This window comes from Triticum aestivum, chromosome 7B (assembly GCF_018294505.1).
Source record: "Triticum aestivum cultivar Chinese Spring chromosome 7B, IWGSC CS RefSeq v2.1, whole genome shotgun sequence".
In the NCBI taxonomy this organism is placed as follows: domain Eukaryota; kingdom Viridiplantae; phylum Streptophyta; class Magnoliopsida; order Poales; family Poaceae; genus Triticum; species Triticum aestivum.
In genome coordinates this window covers 348,461,822-348,482,612 of record NC_057813.1, presented here as the reverse complement: position 1 = coordinate 348,482,612, position 20,791 = coordinate 348,461,822, and the positions used below count along the sequence as shown (strand labels likewise).

Sequence of the window (20,791 nt, the reverse complement as noted above, 5' to 3'; positions counted from 1 at the left end):
TTATAGGCAAGCACAAGAGGAGTGGACTAACCTCAATGCGAAGGAGAGACGGGCCCATGGCTCGACACAAGCAACAATAGGAAACCGTACCAAACTGCGCATGAATGAAACAAAGGCAAACATGTGAAATTAGCATGACAAATTAATCCAAAGTAGCGGCGAAGAACATGCGAACCAGAGAAGTACGAACCTCAACCAGCGGCAACCATCGAGCAGAGGAGGCCCATCGGAACAGAGCATGGGGCTGCCGCATCTTGGCCACCATGCTGAACGAAATGGATAATTGACTGTAATGTGTAAGATGAAACATTCAGAAAATTCTCACAACTTCCATCAATTTGGACACAACATTCAGAAATCTTTGCAAACCTTTTAGAAAATTCTCACAACTTCCAACAAATTCCTTGCAAATTACAGAAAAAATCTCACAACTTTTAGATTAAAACACACACGACTTTCAAAATAAAAAAAGGCAGACACATGAAAAAAAGGAGACAAATCTTGGACCAGCAGACTGGAGGCCATGGCCTGCGTCCTCCAGATCTTCACACTACTACGGAACAAGACTATTAACGCCCCTCATCACACAAGGTTAGCTGGTAAGTGTGTGCGATAATTTCCAACACATTATCGTGTGCGATGAGATACGCTCGAGCCGCTGGAGTGTGAGGTGACTTGCATCACATATGGTTACACGGAATGAACCATTTGTGATGTGCATTGTCACATCCATCAAGCTTGCACAAGAAATAAGGATGTCAGCAGATGCACGTTCGCTGACCTGCTTATTCCTTGGAGCTGAACATTGAGCCTATTTGCTTGAAGTTATACTGTGTGAGTTACATTGAGTCAGTTAAAAAAAAGTATCATAATATAAGAAATAGGATTGAGAGGCATATGAATTCTCTCAACAGCTTATCAAGAACTTTATATATCCCTAACAAAAATTAGTGGATATCACCAAGAAGAAGCACAGTGTCTAACTGAACCATTCAGCCTCTTATTATTTTGAGCAAATAGGCTCACAAAAAGTAAGTGCAGTCATGGATGTCACTTGCCATCTATCAGCCTGCTTAAGTGAGTTCAGTTGTAGAGTGTTCCTTCCGGTTCAAAGAAGTCATGCAAACATCAAATGAGCCTAGTTTCCCAAACCAACTTCTATGCGACAACTAATTTCAGATAACCTTTCTAACATTTGGAAAAGGGACATATAGCTCAGGAGCACACCATGGATCTTACTCATTCAAATAAACGGCTTTTGCTGACTTCCTCTATTATAGTGTGATAGATAGATCATGTGCTAAGTGTTTTGAAAAGAGAAGTTATTTTGCCATCGAAAGAATAAAAAATGAAGCACAAACCTTTCTCGCCGAGTCTGATGTGGTGAACTCCTTCCATAGATCCTACGGACAAAGATGAACACAAAGCTCTGTCGGTCCAGGAAACAGGCAGAGATCAATGTGAGTAATCCAAAGCAAACCAAGAGCTCAGGCAACGGTGAGCACTCACCTTGATCTTGTCAAGCTTGCCCTTGTTCAGAACCTTGAAAACGGCGAACCTAGTGGGCGTCTCAAACAGCACCAACATCTCCACCTAAACCGCAACTCAACCCACCTGGCTCGCAAGGACAGCCACACAACCAAATCAAAACAAAGATCAAAATTTCACAAAACAAAGTAGGGTACCAGTGGCTGGGACGTTCCTTGTTTGTCCAGGTACACCTTACACCTCAGTCAAACTAACAAAACACGAGAGGAGTAAGCCACTGCCTAGCAAACTTACCTCGAGGGAGAGAGTAGAACAACTCCCTACAAAGGTAAAAAAGATAAAACAAGAACAGAGTCAGTCATGAACAGAGCGTCAAGGAATCGATAGACCAGCATGGAAGAGACTTTCACACAAAAGAAATAACTCACCCACGTACATTTGCTTCCAACAATCCCTGCAAATTGAAGGAACACAAACAATAGAGCAAAATATGGGGAGAGGAGGAGAATGAGTAAGAGGGGATCTGGAGGTAGGAGGACAAACCAACCACCGGGCTCATCAGCTAGACTCGGGGATCGAATTCGTGCCGAGGGCCAAACTCCCGGCCGCCACCCATACACCGGTCGAGCGAGCACCAGTGGCGAGGTTGCAGGAGTCGAGATGAGAGAGGAGATGAAAGCTCCACCGTTCTTCCCCTGCTGCTCCTTGCGCCCCACGCCAGACTCTTCTCCATCCTGCAATGTGTGCGGGGCCTAGAGCTTGGGCCTCGTTGCTCCCCCACCGGCGGCCTCCTGGCCATCGCCTGCTCCTCCATCCCAGCAGGAAGACCCCTGATGACCCACAAGTGTAGGGGATCAATCGTAGTCCTTTCGATAAGTAAGAGTGTCGAACCCAACGAGGAGCAGAAGGAAATGATAAGCGGTTTTCAGTAAGGTTTTCTCTGCAAGAACTGAAATTGTAGGTGATAGATAGTTTTGTGATAAGATAAATAGTAACGAGTAACAAGTAAATAAAGTAAATAAAGTGCAGCAAGGTGGCCCAATCCTTTATGTAGCAAAGGATAAGCCTGGAAAATTTCTAATAATGAGAAAGGATCTCTCGAGGACACATGGGAATTATCGTTAAGCTAGTTTTCATCACGTTCATATGATTCGCGTTCGGTACTTTGATAATTCGATATGTGGGTGGACCGGTACTTGGGTACTGCCCTTACTTGGACAAGCATCCCACTTATGATTAACCCCTATTGCAAGCATCCGCAACTACAAAAGAAGTATTAAGGTAAACCTAACCACAGCATTAAACATATGGATCCATACCAGCCCTAACGAAGCAACGCATAAACTAGGGTTTAAGCTTCTATCACTCTAGCAACCCATCATCTATAACAATCAATTCACAATGTCAAGTATGGTTCAAAAACTTCATTGGGAACTAATAAACTATAATCTCAGTCATTGAAGCAATTGCAATTTATCGTAACATCAAAAGGAGTCAACAATAGAGCTTTTCAGCAAGCTCACATACTCAACTATCTTGTAGTCTTCTATAATTGCTAACACTCACGCAATACTTGTGGTTATGGAGTTTCAGCCGGACACTGAGAAAGATAGGGGCTTATTGTGTTGCCTCCCAACGTATTCACCTTTAGGTGATGTCAACAATAATAGCCCATGCTAACTAACATCCAATTGGATATATATATCATGATCTTTCAAACACGAGGAGCTTGCCAAAGGATAATATGAAAAAGGGAAAGGTGAAGATCACCTTGACTCAAGCATAAAGTAAAAACATAAAGTAAAAGATAGGCCCTTCGCTGAGGGAAGCAGAGGTTGTCATGTGCGTTTAGTGTTGGATGCACAAAATCTTTATGCAAAAGAACGTCACCTTTATATTGCCCCTTGTATGTGGACCTTTATTATGCAGTCCGTCGCTTTTATTGCTTCCACAATAAGATCGTACAAAGCTTATTTTCTCTGCACTAATAAGTCATACATATTTAGAGAGCAATTTTTATTGCTTGCACCGATGACAACTTACTTGAAGGATCTTACTCAATCCATAGGTAGGTATGGTGGACTCTCATGGCAAAACTGGGTTTAAGGATATTTGGAAGCACAAGTAGTATCTCTACTTGGTGCAAGGAATTTGGCTAGCATGGGGGGGAAGGCAAGCTCAACATGTTTGGAAGGTCAATGACAATATACTTTAACTGAGATGCGCGAAAACATAAACCATTACGTTGTCTTCCTTGTCCAACGTCAACTCTTTTAGCATGTCATACTGAATGAGTGCTCCCAATTATAAAAAGGTGTCCAAGATAATATATTTGTATGTGAACCGCTCTTTCCTTATCACTTCCTATTAATTGCAATGATGACCAAAACTACGTTCATCAACTCTCAACAATGTTTATGCCTCATACTTTCTATATGTGAAGTTGTCACTATCCATAATATCAATATGAACTCTTTTATTCTTTCTACTTTCTCAAGATCATGGCAACATAGCGAAGGCCTTGACTCAACACTAATATTTATTATAGATAGCTCATGGACTCGATTACAAAAAGAGAACATAAAGCAAAACTCAAACTACTTGCTAACAAAACTTCAATCTACTAGATCAAGAAACTACTAAAAGGATCGAACTAAATAAAGCGGTAAAGATAGGAGTGTGATGGTGATACGATACCGGGGCACCTCCCCCAAGCTTGGTAGTTGCCAAGGGGAGTGCCCATACCCATGTGATTATGTCCTCGGTGGTGGTGGAGTAGGAGTTGTTGATGATGTAGGCTTGTTCCTCAATTTATGCTTGAGTATAATATTTTGCTCCTTTAGGTCCTCGATCTCCTGCTCAAGGCTTAATACTCTTTTGCATAATTCCTGTTTATTTTCCTGCAAGAGACGAAAAGGGATAAAGTCGATCTTTGGCTTCTTTGCTCTATCAGGGAGGCTTGACTTTTTAAATTCCACATGCATGTCACCAGGCTGAGGTAATGGGGCTTCGTCTTCCTCTGAACTAGTCTCCTCCTTTACTTTAGGCTCATAGTCTTCCTCTTATTCAGAAGTCCAGCCATCATGTTCCATGTCCCCGTAGACCTTGGGGTCTGCGAGGTAATCAGCCACATAGCTTTCCCCTTCCGAATCCTGGGACGACATATTGCTCTAAATCTGAAACAGAAATAGCTCGAAACAAAAACAGAGGATATTTGCGTGATACGGTGGTCAAAACCTTCGGGAGTATATATAATGAATTTTTACCGACCAAAACACGTAATGTGCGAGAAAACGGATTCCGGGAAGCACACGAGGTGCCCACGAGACAGGGGGCGCGCCCAGTGGGGGGGGGGGGTGCCCTCCACTCTCGTGGGAGCCTCGTGTCCCTTTGGGACTACTTCTTTCTTCCTAAAATTCTTAAATATTCCAAAACTGATGAAAATTGCCATTGGAGTTGTTTTGGAGTCGGTTTACTTACCGTACCACATACCTATACCTTTTCGGAGTCTGGAACGTTCTGGAAAATGTCCCTTATGTATTCCTCAGGGGTTATGGTTTCAATAATATTAGTTTCAACATTGATAGGATTAGCTGAAATATAATGTTTAATTCTTTGACCGTTTACCACCCTTGGACTCGTGCCTTCGAAGTTGTTTATTTTTATGGCACCAGAACGATAGACCTCCTCGATAATGTAAGGACCTTCCCATTTTGAGAGAAGTTTTCCTGCAAAAAATCGTAAGCGAGAGTTGAATAATAATACATAGGCTCCTACGTTGAACTCACGCTTTTGTATCCTCTTATCATGCCAGCGTTTGACTTTTTCTTTGAATAGCTTGGCATTCTCATAGGCTTGAGTTCTCCATTCATCAAGTGAGCTAATATCAAACAACCTCTTCTCACCGGCAAGTTTGAAGTCATAGTTGAGCTCTTTAATAGCCCAATATGCCTTATGTTCAAGTTCAAGAGGCAAATGACATGCTTTTCCATAAACCATCTTATATGGAGACATACCCATAGGATTTTTTGTATGCAGTTCTATAGGCCCATAATGCATCATCGAGTTTTTTGGACCAATTCTTTCTAGATCTATTCACAGTCTTTTGCAAAATTAATTTGAGCTCTCTATTGCTCAACTCTACTTAACCACTAGACTGCGGATGATAAGGAGATGTGATTCTATGATTGACATCATACTTAGCAAGCATCTTACGGAAAGCACCATGAATAAAATGTGAACCAATATCAGTCATAAGATATCCGGGGACTCCAAACCTTAGAAAAAATAACTTCTTTAAGCATTTTAATAGAAGTGTTATGATCAGCACTACTAGTTGGAATAGCTTCTACCCACTTAGTAACGTAATCAACAGCAACTAAAATATGTGTATAACCATTAGAGGCAGGAAAAGGTCCCATATAATCAAAGCCCCAAACATCAAATGGTTCAATAATAAGAGAGTAATTCATAGGCATTTCTTGACGACTACTAATGTTACCTATTCTTTGATATTCATCACAAGATAAGACAAACTTACGAGCATCTTTGAAGAGAGTAGGCCAATAAAAACCAGATTGTAGTACCTTGTGTGCAGTTCTATCTCCAGCGTGGTGTCCTCCATAGGATTCAGAGTGACACTTATGTAGGATCTGTTCTTGTTCATTCTCAGGCACACAACGTCTAATAACACCATCTACTCCTTTATAAAGGTGTGGGTCATCCAGAAGTAATGTCTTAAATCATAAAAGAACTTTTTATTTTGCTGGTATGTGAAACTAGGCAGTATATATTTAGCAACAATGTAATTAGCATAATCAGCATACCAAGGATCAGTATGAGAAGCATTAACGATCGCTAATTGTTCATCAGGAAAGCTATCATTAATAGGCAGTGGGTCATCAAGAACATTCTCTAACCTAGACAAGTTATCTGCAACGGGGTTCTCAGCTCCCTTTCTATCAATAATATGCCAATCAAATTCTTGGAGCAAGAGAACCCATCTAATGAGTCTAGGCTTAGCATCTTTCTTTTCCATAATATATTTAATAGAAGCATGATCAGTGTGAATAGTAACTTTGGAATCAACAATATAAGGTCTAAACTTATCACATGCAAACACAACTGCTAAGAATTCTTTTTCAGTAGTAGCATAATTTCTCTGGGCAGTATCAAGAGTGTTACTAGCATACTGGATAACATTCAATATCTTATCGACTCTTTGCCCTAGAACAACACCTACAGCATAATCACTAGCATCGCACATAATTTCAAAAGGTAAATTCCAATCAGGTGGCTGGACAATAGGTGCAGTGATCAAAGCTTTCTTAAGTATTTCAAATGCTTCTACGTAATCATCATCAAAGACAAAAGGAATATCTTTTTGCAATAAGTTAGTCAGAAGCCTAGAGATTTTAGAGAAGTCCTTAATGAACCTCCTATAAAAACCGGCATGACCAAGGAAACTTCTTATACCTTTTAGGTCCTTGGGACATGGCATCTTTTCAATAGCATCAACTTTGGCTTTATCAACTTCAATACCTCTCTCGGAGATCTTATGCCCCAAGACAATGCCTTCATTAACCATAAAGTTACACTTTTCCCAATTCAGGACGAGACTAGTGTCTTCGCATCTCTGCAAAACTCGATCAAGGTTGCTCAAACAATCATCAAAAGAGGATCCATAAACTGAGAAATCATCCATGAATACCTCACAAATCTTTTCACAAAAATCAGAGAATATAGCCATCATGCATCTTTGAAAGGTAGCAGGTGCATTACATAAACCAAAAGGCATACGTCTATAAGCAAAAGTACCAAAAGGGCAAGTAAAAGTAGTTTTAAATTGATCCTTCACTGACACAGGTATCTTTGAGAAACCAGAATAACCATCTAGAAAGCATAAATGTGTGTGTTTGGATAGTATTTCTAGAATTTGATCAATAAAAGGTAAAGGGTAATGATCTTTCTTAGTAGCTTTATTTAACTTACGGAAATCAATTACCATCCTATAACCTGTAATAATTCTTTGCGGGATCAATTCATCTTTATCATTAGGAACAACAGTAATACCTCCCTTTTTAGGAACGCAATGGACAGGGCTCACCCATTCACTATTAGCAATGGGATAAATAATACCTGCCTCAAGGAGCTTTAGTATCTCCTTTTTTACAGTCGTCGTTGAGGGTCTCTAACTGGTTTGGCATCGTCCTCCATATTAATTTTGTGTTGGCATAACGTGGGACTAACACCCTTAAGATCATCCAGAGTATATCCAATAGCAGCTCGGTGCTTCTTCAGAGTTTTCAATAATCGTTCTTCTTCTTTCTCTGAAAGGTTAGCACTAATAATAACAGGATATATTTATTTTTCATCCAGGTAAGTATACTTAAGATTATCAGGTAATGGTTTGAGTTCAAACACGTGATCACCCTTGGGTGGAGGGGGATCCCCAGGAATTTCAACGGGAAGGTTATGTTTCAGCATAGGTTCCTGTTTGAGGAACACTTCATCTATTTCCCTTATTTCCTTCATAAACATATCATTTGCATGGTTTAGCAAGTATTGTTCTAACGGATCAGTTGGAGGAACAACAATGGAAGCAAGACCAATAATCTCATCCTTACTAGGTGTTTCCCTATCACGAGGTTGTCTACTAAACTTAACAAAATTAAACTCATGAGACATACCATCTATCCCAATAGTGACAATATTCTTTTCACAACTAATCTTAGCACTAGTTGTATTCAAGAAGGGTCTACCAAAAATAATTGGACAAAAGGCATCTTGTGGGGAAGCAAGAACAAGAAAATCAGCAGGGTATTTAACCTTCCCACACAAAACTTCAACATCTCTAACAATCCCAACAGGTTTAATGGTATCCCTATTAACAAGCTTAATAGTAACATCAATGTCTTCTAATTCAACAGGTGCAATGTCGTGCATAATTTCTTTATATAAATCATAAGGTATAGCGCTAGCACTAGCACCCATATCACATGAGCCATGATAAAAATGATCTCCTATTTTAACAGAAATAACAGGCATGCCTACGACAGGTCTACGTGTCTTAGTATATGGCCTAGCAATATTAGCAGTCTCACCATAGAAATAAATAACATGCCCATCTAAATCATCATCCAAGAGATCTTTAACTATATCAATACTAGGTTCAACATTAATTTGCTCAGGAGGTGTATAAGTCCTAGTATTACTCTTACAAACAACAGTCGAAGCTTTAGCATGATCCTTTATCCTAACGGGAAAAGGAGGTTTTTCAACATAAGTAGTAGGAACAATAGGATCACTATAGGTAATAGTCTTTTCTTCGACTGTAATAGGTGTAACTACTTTCACTTCAACGGGAGGATTATATTTAAACCACTTCTCTTTAGGGAGATCAACGTGAGTAGCAAAAGATACACAGAAAGAAGCAACTATCTCAGAGTCAAGTCCATACTTAGCGCTAAATCCACGAAAAGCATCGGTATCCATAAAAGATTTAACACAATCGAACTTAGATGTCAAACCTGACTCCTTACCATCGTCGGAACCCCAATCTTCAGAGTTGCGTTTAATTCTTTCCAATAAATCCCATTTGAAATCAATAGTCTTCAGCATATAAGAACCAGCACATGAAGTATCGAGCAGCTTGCGATTATCAAGAGAAAGCCGAGCATAAAAGTTCTGAATAATCATTTCCCGAGAGAGCTCATGATTGGGGCATGAATATAACATTGACTTAAGCCTCCCTCAAGCTTGAGCGATGATTTCTCCTTCGCGAGGCCAAAAATTACATATGTAATTACGATCACGATGAACAAGATGCATAGGATAGAATTTCTGGTGAAATTCCAACTTCAATCGCTTATAATTCCAAGATCTCGTATCATCACATAGCCTATACCATGTCAATGCATCTCCCTTCAAAGATAAAGGGAAGACCTTCCTTTTGACAACATCATCGGGAATACCTGCAAGCTTAAATAATCCACAAACTTCATCCACAAAAATAAGGTGTAAATCGGGATGCAATGTTCCATCTCCTGCAAATGGATTAGCTAGCAGTTTCTCTATCATACCCGAAGGGATCTCAAAATAAATAGTTTCATAAAGTTCAGTAGGTTGAGGATCAACTCTTTGCTCTTCTGGTTGGGGTGAGGATACACCAAACAAGCCCCTCAAAGGATTAGTTTCCATAGTGACAAGTAACAGAAAATTTCAGCACACTATATAAATGTTTCCTTACCAAGTTCCACTCACCAAAAGCGCTACACTCCCCGGCAACGGCGGCAGAAAAGAGTCTTGATGACCCACAAGTGTAGGGGATCAATCGTAGTCCTTTCGATAAGTAAGAGTGTCAAACCCAACAAGAAGCAGAAGGAAATGATAAGCGGTTTTCAGTAAGGTTTTCTCTGCAAGCACTGAAATTGTAGGTGATAGATAGTTTTATGATAAGATAAATAGTAACAAGTAACAAGTAAATAAAGTAAATAAAGTGCAGCAAGGTCGCCCAATCCTTTATGTAGCAAAGGGTAAGCCTGGACAATTTCTAATAATGAGAAAGGATCTCTCGAGGACACATGGGAATTATCGTTAAGCTAGTTTTCATCATGTTCATATGATTCACGTTCGGTACTTTGATAATTTGATATGTGGGTGGACTGGTACTTGGGTACCGCCTTTACTTGGACAAGCATCCCACTTATGATTAACCCCTATTGCAAGCATCCGCAACTACAAAAGAAGTATTAAGGTAAACCTAACCACAGCATTAAACATATGGATCCTTATCAGCCCCTAACGAAGCAACGCATAAACTAGGGTTTAAGCTTCTGTCACTCTAGCTACCCATCATCTACTTATTACTTCCCCATTACTTCCTCTAGGCCCAAATAATGGTGAAGTGTCATGTAGTCGACGTTCACATAACACCACTAGCGGAAAAGACAACATACATCTCATCAAAATATTGAACGAATACCAAATTCACATGACTACTAATAGCAAGACTTCACCCATGTCCTCAGGAACAAACATAACTACTCACAAAGCATATTCATGTTCATAATAAGAGGAGTAATAATATGCATAAAGGATCTGAACATATGATCTTCCACCAAGTAAACCAATTAGCATCAACTACAAGGAGTAATCAACACTACTAGCAACCCACAGGTACCAATTTGTGGTTTTGATACAAGATTGGATACAAGAGATGAACTAGGGTTTTGAGAGGAGATGGTGCTGGTGAAGATTTTGATGGATATTGACCCCCTCCCGATGAGAGGATCGTTGGTGATGACGTTGGTGATGATTTCCCCCTCCCGAAGGGAAGTGTCCCCGGCAGAACAGCTCCGCTAGAGCCCTAGATTGATTCCGCCAAGGTTCCGCCTCGTGGCGGCGGAGTTTCATCCCGTAATCATGCCCACGATTTTTTCTAGGGTAAAAGCTCTAATATAGTAGAAGATGGACACTGGAGGTCCACCAGGGGGCCCAGGAGATAGGGGCACGCCCTATAGGGGGGGCACCCTCCTCTCTCCTGGACAGGGTGCGGGCCCCCTGGTGTATTTCTTTCGCTTAGAAATTCTTATTAAATCCAAAAAGATGTTTTGTGGAGTTTCAGGACTTTTGGAGTTGTGCAGAATAGGTTTCCAACGTTTGCTCCTTTTCCAGCCAGAATTCCAGCTGCCGGCATTCCCCCTCTTCATGGTAAACCTTGTAAAATAAGAAAGAATAGCCATAAGTATTGAGATATAAAGTGTAATAACAACCCATAATGTAATAAATAATGATATAAAAGCATGATGCAAAATGGGCGTATCAACCCCGCCTCCTGTCGGCTTGTTGACGCCGTGCGCCCCGTCGGCTTCCTGCACGCAGGCTCACCAACGAGCGTCCCCTGGCTCGCGTTGGTGGCGGACCCTGACCTCTTGCGCGGCACCCAGGCAGTGGTATGACGCCGCAGACGAAGGCTACTAAGTGGCCTCCACTTCCATGCCATGGCTCCTCCTCCTTCATAGCCCGTTGATGGTCGCGTGAGCACCGTGCTGCTCCGGTGCGGTGGCTGGAGAAACAAGCTTGGCGGGGAAGGGGTGGGGTGCAGGGGGAGTGGAGGAGGGAGGTGTGCCGGGCGCGGTGGCTGCGGGGATTGGGAAAAAGAGGGCAGTGTTTGACTGACGCGGCATGGGAAGGGCATGGCACGCACATCGCGCCGCGCAACGCGGGACGATTTTTATCTCCCGCTGGATGACCTGGTCAATAGGCACGCGGAAGAAAACAAGCCCAGCTACCTTTGTGTGGGACCATCAGCCAACAAGGCCCGCCCGTCATAGTTCGCGGGACGGGTTTGTATGCGTCACTCATCCTCTAGCTCCCTCTAGCCAATTGCAGACGAGACACAGCCAACAGATCCTCGTCACATGAAAGGAAACAACCCAACTGACGGATTTGTGGGACCAGGATTCATCGCAGACCACCAGTCATTGTGTGTAAAGGTAGCGGCAGGTGTGCAAGCGTCAAGCCATCTGCTCGGACTGCTCCCACCAACAGTTGAAAATGCACCCACCATGTGCGGTGCTCGCGGAGAGGCTCGTCTGCACACCCGAAAAGCGCTCACCCAGCCAATGACGTGAGAGGTCGAGCCCACAGATCATGGTCCACTATGAACTCACCGCACGGTCAAAACGATTCCAGCGAAGATCCAACGTCTACCAACAAAAGAAAGAGCAGTTTCACCAAGATCGAACGGCCAAAATCAAAGCAAATCGAGGGACAATTGTGGAGACGAGTTGTCTAGCCTTCTTATAGGTTAGAATTCTACAAAAGATCATACTAAATTTTCAGGGCATTTGGAGAACTTTTATTTTCGGGACATTTTTTATTGCACGGATAATTCAGAAAACAAGCAAATAATAGTATTTTTGCTTTATTTATTCAAAATAAAATAAAGTAAAAAGTGGGTATAGAAAGTTGTGCTTTCTAAATTCATGGACCACATGCCCATCAAAAGGAATTCATTAATAAGGTTGATCAAGTCTTATTAACAAACTTCTTCCGAATGACATGAAACCGGAGAATTTTCGAATAACACTAGGTTACCTCAACGGGAATATGCATGTCCCCAACAATAAGAATATCATATTTCTTTTTGACAGTAGGAGGGGAATTCAAAATCTCCAATAGGAATAGTTGAAATGTTTTCAATAGAATTGATGCTATCAATTTGAGGTTGTTTTTCGGAAAGTGTACTGTACGCTCATTACCATTAACATGAAAAGTCACATTGCCCTTTTTGCAATCAAGAACAGCCCCTGCAATATTCAAAAAGGGTCTACCAAGGATGATCGAAATACTGTCATCCTCGGGTATATCAAGAATAACAAATTCAGTTAAAATACTAACATTTGCAACTACGACAGGCACATCCTCACAAATACCGAAGGGTATAGCAGTTGATTTATCGGCCATTTGCAAAGAGATTTTAGTTGGTGTCAACTTATTCAAATCAAGTGTACGTTATAAAGAGAAAGGCATAACACTAATATCAGCTCCCAAATCACATAAAGCAGTTTTAACATACTTTCTTTTAATGGAGCATGGTATAGTAGGTATTCTAGGATCTCCTAGTTTCTTTGGTATTCCACCCTTAAATGTATAATTAGCAAGCATAGTGGAAATTCCGGTATCTTTCTTTTATTTGTAACAATATCTTTCATATACTTAGCATAAGGAGACATTTTCAGAATATCAATCAAACAGATACACAAAAAGACAGGTCTAAGCATCTCAACAAAGCACTCGAAATTCTCATTATCCTTTTTCTTGGATGGTTTAGGAGGAAAGGGCATGGGTTTTTGAAACCAAGGTTCTCTTTCTTTACCATGCTTCCTAGCAACAAAGTCACTCTTATCATATCTTTTATTCTTAGGTTATGGGTTATCAATATCAACAACATGTTCTATCTCCACATCATTATCATTACTAGGTTGAGCATCAACATGAACATCATCATTAACATTATGACTAGGTTCATGTTCATCACCAGATTGTGTCTCAGCATCAGAAATAGAAATATCATTTGGATCCTCAGGTGTGTCTACAACAGGTTCACTAGAAGCATGCAAAGTCCTATCAGTTTTCTTTTTCTTTTTATTACAAAAAGGACTAGGTGCATCAGTATTAAGTCTCCCAAACAGTCAAGCATATAAGCATTTTGTTTCAATTGTCAACTAACATAAGAATTGAAATTTTCTTGTTTAACAATGGAGATATCAAATTCATCCAAGCATTGACTGGCGGACTTATTATAAGGAATATCACCTTCAACAAATCTATAGAGAGAATTTACCTTTAGTACCTATGTTGGGTTATCAAGACCATGTATTTCTTCAATAAGTGGTAAATTCTTAACATCTTCAGCTTTAATACCTTTGTCTTTCATAGATTTCTTTGCCTCTTGCATATCTTCAGGACTCAGAAATAGAATACCTCTTTTCTTCAGAGTTGGCTTGGGTGGTGGTTCGAGAAGAGTGTAAACATTGTCATTACTCAATATATTTGAATAGCACTTCAGCTTGTTCAATAGTTTGTTCCCTAAAAACACAACCAGCACAACTATCTAGGTGGTCCCTAGAAGCATCGGTTAGTCCATTGTAAAAGATATCAAGTATTTCATTTTTCTTGAGAGGATGATCAGGCAAAGCATTAAGTAATTGGGAGAAGCCTCCCCCAAGCTTGTGGGAGACTCTCTTCTTCAATTTGCACAAAGTTAAATATTTCCTGTAAAGCAGCTTGTTTCTTATGAGTACGAAAATATTTTTCAGAGAAGTAATAAGTCATATCCTGGAGACTACGCACACAACCAAGAGCAAGAGAATTAAACCATATCTTAGCATCACCCTTTAACGAGAAAGGAAACAACTTAAGGATATAGTAATAGCGAATTTTTTTCCTCATGCGAAAATAGGGTGGCTATATCATTCAATTTAATAAGATGTGCCACAATAGTTTCAGATCAATAACCACTACTAGGGAAAACCTTATACGCAGAGGTATAGCAGTAGCGCTCGTTAGAATAGAGTGCTACTACAACTTACTTGTAGCGCGTGTCAACAAAGCAAGCTACAACTATGGTTGTAGCAGTAGCGCGTCTGCAAGTAAAACCGCTACTACTATAATTCCCACACTGTTGCCGGTAGGCTAGGAACTGTAGTAGCGATCCTACGAAAAGCACGCTACCGCTAAGTGCCTTGTAGTAGCACATTTTTTGTATAGAACGCTACTGCTAAGAACAGAAAATAAAATGAAAAAGAAATAGAAAAGTAAATGAAAATGGAAGAAGTATAAAAAGGAGAAATGAAAAAAAGAAAATGTAAAGAAAAACAAAAGAAAAAGAAAAATAAAGGAGAAAGGCATAGCAGTATCGCTTGTTCTCACAAAGCGCTATAGTTACTCTAGCAGTAGCGTGTTTTATATGCACGCGTTATAACTAAATTCCTTATATAAAAGCAAAATAAAAAGAAAAAGAAATAACTACTTCCTATAGTAGTAGCACGTTTTGGTAGAAAGCGCTATAGCGCTTTTTGCGTACCAGCACTGCTTCTATTTTGACTTAACCCCGCGCGGGCTCAAAATTTTGCTAAGTCCTCCCCCCCTCTCCCCCTATCCCACAACTCCTCTATCGCCGTCGTCGATCGCCCTACTCAATCGAGCACGCCCTCGATGCCGGTCGTCGCCCGAGGCGGCCCTCGACCACCGCCGCCCGAGGCCTCCCTCGACCTCACAGCCGTGGCCCGAGGCTGCCCTCGACCTCACTGTCGCTTCCCTCGACCTCACCGCCACCGCCCTCGACCTCACTGCCATCACCCGAGCCCGCCGTCACCGCCAACCGTAAGGCTCTCCCTCTCCTCTCCCCTGCCCTCCTCTCTCTCTCTCTGCTAGGGCAAGTCATACGTTGTTGTTGTGATGATGTTCATATGAACCCTAGATTTGTTTAGGGCAGTAGGCATTTTTTGGCATTTAGGAAAAAAGATTAGCAATTTTTTTAGGTAATTAGCTAGGGCAAATTTTTATGAAAATGCCTAAACAGTAATTCCATTTAGCTTTAAACTAACAGAGGGTATATAAATAATAGTAGCATTTAGCTTTAAATTAATAGAGGCTATAAACAAAAAATAGTAGTATTTAGCTATAAAAATTATTTGGACTATGGACCTGAATCTGGTCCAAATTTCATTGAAATGAAATTTGAATTATTCAGACTATGGACCTAAATATTTTTGAAGAAATTGGGTGTAAGTACTAAGATCTTGCTATGGAAATTTTGGTGAGGTCAGAAGATTTAGAAAAAATGGAGTTCCTTTGCAATTTATAATAAGTTCAAGTATTGTTGGAATATTTGCTCTAAAACGATTTGGATGAAAATAAAATAATGTGCGTGTGAGAGAGAGGAATAGCTAGAACAGAATTCGGGTTGTCCTAGGCAGAGAAGTGTTTAGTGAGGTCATTTTGAAAAGGTTAAAGTAATTTTTGCTATATAAACGAAAAACAAGATTGATGTTATATGATATATCATTGATGTTCATTTGCATATTCCATTATTGTTGATTATATCTTTTCATTGAAGTGGTCATGTTATATCTTTTCATTAAAGTGGTTTGATTGTGCCCAAGTGGCCTTTTATTGTTTGCAGAGAATGAAGCCGAGTGGCTAATGTTTTGCCGGAATGTTGATTCATTTATGTTCCGGCAAATTTCAGGCGCTCGATTTGTCCACTTCGTAGCAAAGGTCAAGCCAAAATTTTCTGTGAATTTTGTGTAGCGACCCGACCCGGATGGATCGAAGTCTCTATGCTTAAGTGTCATCCCTGGATCGGTATGCTGACACATACAGTACTCGAGCATTTATAACATAGGTAAATCACACGAATAAAATAATGTAAATACTATTACCTCAAATAATATAGTCGTAAGTAACAACAAGGTTGTGGAGTCCAACAACACCAATGGTAAAGTTGAGTGTAGTCTTTGCAACCCTAACGTATCACTTACTCGTCAAATAATTCCTGCAACCTGAGACGTTGCAACCGTGTAGGTCAGTATGTTGAATGTACTGGCAAATTCACACCACAGAATAATGATGAACAATATCTATCACGACATGCATATTTGGCTGGTGGAGGCTCTAAGTTTAATTTTGCATAAAGCTAATTTTTCCCTACAACAAAGGAATAAATGTTTTATTCACTACCAAGTTTATGCCATTATTGAGAAGGTTCCTCCAACTCAATCCCAAAAATTCCCAAATTATTAATAACCCAATACATTAATTAAATAGAGTGATGAGATCAACAAGTAATTCACTTCTAGATACTCAAATTGTCCACAACCGGGGACACAGCTGATCATGATTAGTTTGTACACTCTGCGGAGGTTTGCGCACTTTTCCCCACAAGACTTGATCTCCTCCGTTGAATTCCTTGCACTGCTTGTTGTTTGAGAAGTGCATGATCGATACATAGTCTTTCCGAAGAGGTCCCCTTAACCGATAGATAGGCCGGTACACCTAATCCCCCTACATCTTCTAGCCTATCATGAAAAGATTTCCCACAACTTGCTCAACTATGATAGAGCCCGTAATGGCTTGTGGATGCACATGGAAGTTTCTAGGTGGCATTCTGTAGGGCGATACACGGGTCCTCCGGGATCCCTAGGGCAAACACTGGTTTCTCCAGGTGCCCACGCAAGCCACTGGTTTCTCCAGGGTGCCCCAACCATTCCACCCAGATGTGTGTTAATGTTGCCACCTTAAACTTTCCGTTAATTATTATTTCTCTCATAACTTGCATGAATCTCACATACCAATCCCCGTCTACGAGCATGGCTAAGCAACATATTACACAACGAATATTCCTGGGGTGTTTCAAAGATCATAGGTTCCTACCTCATGAATTACATAGCAAGGCCACATGTTCCCAACCCTACTCATGCAATCTTTGAGGGTGGAACTAATGCATAGTAAAAACTGTGTATTGAAAAGTATGATCAAAGTGTGAACTTGCCTTGTACTCTTGATGAAGATTCCTCGCACTCATAATTCCAGATAGTTCTACTCGTCACACTCCGATCAATCTATCGTAAGTAAGCAATTTTATCCACACATAAGCAATCACTCAAAGACCCAAAAAATGCAAAGGAAGATTGCAAAAACTCCAAAAGAACCAAATCAAATTGTTTTGCAAAATCAGATCCTAATTTCGGTGAAAAAGTGTGGTAATGGCTCAAGATGTTAGATTATGCCTAGGGATTCAATTTGAAAAAGGAATCAATTGAAAAAGCGCTACAATTTACAAAATATGATCAAGTGAACCTTCGAGTTCAAATTTGAATCGTTCAAATTTGAAAAGATCAAAAGTTGAAACTAATGATGCTACTAGATGTAGGAAGTCAATATGAAAATGTAGGAAAAAGAATTACTAGAATGAAAACAACCGATCAAGTAATTCAACGTAGCATTGAATCTGCTTATAATGTTGTGTCACAACTCTTTGGTGGACTAGTAGAGTAACTGGCTAAGATCAAAATTATTTGTTGGAAACATGACACTGATTGTGTGAACAGAAATATTACTTCAATATGAATCTGATGCAGTTGGGTTCATCAGAAACGGAGGTACGGATAAAAAGATATGATCGAAAGAAATTTGAATATGAATCTGAACAAATTTCGAAATTTGAGAGTTGCAAGAAGTTTATTTGATAGATTCACTACATGGATGGAATCAATACGAAAATATTGGCGTTTGTTTCGTCTACTTTGGATAAACGAGTAAAAAATTATGGCTATTTGAAAAATCAGGGTCAAGCTGTTTTACGGAAGAAAAGGAGCTATGGCTAAAAAAAACTAGACTTAAAATGTAAATAAAGGGACTAATTTGTAAATCTAATTATTCTACCGTACATTAGTCCAAAAATAATAAGCTATGGAAGTATAAAAATACAACAAAGATACCTTTATAAGATAGAGAAAAGACGACATCGGAGAGAGGAGACAACTTCCAGAAGTCCCGCCAGAGAGAAGAAATATATTTTTCTTTTGTGAAGCTAGTCAAACCAAAATATTGAGTTAACTCGCAGTGGATGATTTTTGGGGTTCTATGATTCTATATTTATAGGTGGAAGAAAGGCTTAGGGGTCAAAAGCTAGCCAATGTGGGATTAAACGTAGACGAAAAGAAAATAAATAGAGGCGAAAAGAGAGGCGCTCGCATGGGCCTAAAAGTGTTCGGCCGGCCGCGCACGTTGTAGTTTTTTCCTCAAACAAAATTCGGCTAAAGTGAAAAAAATGGCTGGCTGGGCGTGGCCCATGTAGGAGAGAAGAAAAAAAATGATGGGGCGCACGTGGGCAACAATTAGTTCCAGGCGCACTATGGAGTTTTTGTTTTTTATATAGAAACAGAAAAGGAAAAACTGAATCATGAAAATAAAAATAAAATTGTACATAGGCATATTATATATCACAATTTTCAGAAAAAGATTTCCTAAATGATGAACATATTTTCAGCGGCAATAAATTCCAGAAAAATTTAAATAAAGCGAACAGTACTAGCGGTTCATTTAAAAATTAAATAAAAAATATTTTAAAATACCAAAATGATTTCAAACTCATTTTTCTCTACTTTTCTACTGCAGGGAATCATTTTACCCTATTTTTCATATATTTTGTTTTTGGAGAAAAATAATTTGAATAAAAACCAAATAACTCCAAATTGAAAGTGGGTTTCAAAATAACTTCAAAGGGACTTTCAATTTGATTCTTTGAAACTTCCAACTCTCTTTCTTAGCATTGGAAGAAGTCATTTTATCTTCTCTCATGAAACTCATTGAGTTGCATAAAGTTTCCGAATTTGAAATATTTCTAAATGGAATTCAAATCTTTTCAAAACCCTTTTCATTTATTTAAATGAAAGAAGTCATGTCATCTTCACTCTAGGGTTTTGTGATGAAATGAATATGAATTCATGGAGATCATAAATGCAAGGTGAAAGTTTGGGAAAGTCATTTCATTCCCTCTCCTTCAACTTTCAAAAAGTTTCAAATTTCACTCAATTTCACACAAGCAACCACATCACATTCAAACAAACAATCAAATATTTATTTAATATAACATTCCAAAATTTAGAATTTTGGGATGTTTCAAACCTACCACACTTAAAATGAATCTTGCCCTCGAGATCCGGATAGGCTAGCAAGAAATAGGTTAGGTTCGGGGTCTCCTCAAAAATCCATCGATTTTCATGAAGGCCTGGGGTGCTACCACCCTTAGAAGCATGGTTATGGTTCCACCAAAACTTAGGTAGTCCATCCTTATTGTTGGTTGTGCCGATCTTCTCAGATCTTCAGGATAATTCCTTCTCTGGGTTCTTCCGATAGTGGCATAACCTTTTCCTCAATCCTTGTGTCCTTACATCATGGTAATTAAGGTTCTTTCGAGATAGTGTCTTCTCAGCTGGCAGGTCTCGTGGCAATACTAAACGACTATCGATATCTCATGGTGGTTATCAAACAATTTGATTGGGTCCCTGCAGGAAACAGTTTTGGGCTTCATTCTCGCCGTATGACCTACGGTTGACAACAACTTCCTTGTACAAGGGGAAAAATTGTTATACCATTCTAAGGTTCAAACAAGGTTTTTGATATCTTCACCTCTCTACTATGGATAAGTCACTCAGATTTACCATCCCATATAGCAGAGGTGAATAATAAGAGTAAGTCGGCATGGTGATCAATCCGTTCCGCACCCAAATCATTACCTTGTATATGGTTTAGTGAATCTCGCATTCTAACACTCGGTCATCCTCACAAGCATTTCAGAATTTCTCTTTTCGACAAACTAAGTTCGGATATATCCATTGCTTCTACAAGCTGAACAAAACATCTATCGTCCTTCACAACTCTCGGGTTTTCGTATCCTCCTAAGAAACATCTGTTGATCAAATCACAACTTCTTCTGAAATTTCTTCTTCCAGGGAGTACTTGATCCTTATTAATTCATGGGCATGTGGGTTATGGGTGCACTTCAACTCATGTATAGCTTTAACTCATCCTGGGGTTACAGTTGTTCCATATTCCCAACATTATACCTCCTTTATATCCAATAGTACTTCATCCCTTCATATTCTTGGGGTATCCCACATATCGAGATAAAACTCATACTTATTTTGTCCAAAGTCCACTCCGTGGAATATCATTATCCTTTCTAGGGGTCAAGTGTCCTCACAGGGTACTACCACCCTTGAAATGGACA

At 39.8% G+C, this 20,791-nt stretch overlaps 1 long non-coding RNA gene across 1 annotated transcript; it reads right to left on the bottom strand.

Moving 5' to 3' along the window:
- Positions 1-1,361: 1,361 nt before the first annotated feature.
- Positions 1,362-1,869, bottom strand: LOC123156633 (uncharacterized). The gene is made up of 3 exons (XR_006478282.1): positions 1,783-1,869; positions 1,510-1,614; positions 1,362-1,403 (listed from the first exon to the last, which is right to left on the bottom strand). It is a non-coding gene; the product is annotated as an uncharacterized lncRNA (long non-coding RNA).
- Between the last annotated feature and the right edge of the window lie 18,922 nt (positions 1,870-20,791).